The sequence below is a fragment of the Elephantulus edwardii genome, unplaced genomic scaffold (assembly GCF_000299155.1).
Source record: "Elephantulus edwardii isolate Elephantulus edwardi_28Jun2011 unplaced genomic scaffold, EleEdw1.0 scaffold00261, whole genome shotgun sequence".
Classification (NCBI taxonomy): domain Eukaryota; kingdom Metazoa; phylum Chordata; class Mammalia; order Macroscelidea; family Macroscelididae; genus Elephantulus; species Elephantulus edwardii.
The window spans coordinates 2581226-2581899 of record NW_006400011.1 but is presented as its reverse complement, the minus strand read 5'-3'; positions in this window follow the sequence as shown (position 1 = coordinate 2581899).

Genomic DNA, 674 nt, shown 5'->3' with positions numbered 1-674 from the left:
CCCTAGAATTAGGATCATTATTTCCAATTGGAATATTAAACAATGGTTAGAGGTCCTGCTCAGTCAGTTCCAAACATGGATTAATTTGATTAATATTTTGATATTGAACAGACAGTGTGAAAAACGGGGCCAACGGCTCCCATGAAGGCCCCAAGCCATGCCTCTCAGTATCTACCCAGAATAACAAGGAAGGTGAACAAACTAAAATCATAAGGAAGTACAAAGCAAAGATAAAAGGATAATGGTGAACTCTTTCGCAGATAAGGACAAGTTCCACTTTTTGCTAAACTGAGTAGGGAGGGACTCAGTTGATACAAACCAAGAACAATGTTGACTCCTAGGGAACGGCCTAGTGGCACAGGGTGACCTTCAGCTTGCATTAAGCCTCCCTCATTTCAAGCAAAACTACTTTCATTTTAACTCTTAAAAACAAAAATGCACAACACTTAGTACTGAAAGGAAAATTTTTTAAACAATGTCCCCACACCCAAGTATTGGAAGAACCTATACCTTTGATCTGTGTAAACGTTAATGGTCCAGGAACTAGCTGACCACAAGCTGAACAAGCAGTTACTGGACTGACCACAACCTGAACAAGCAATTACTGGCAAAAACCATATCTTAACTAACATCAGCAGCAGGTGACTGACCTAAAATTGAACTTCTGCTTTTCC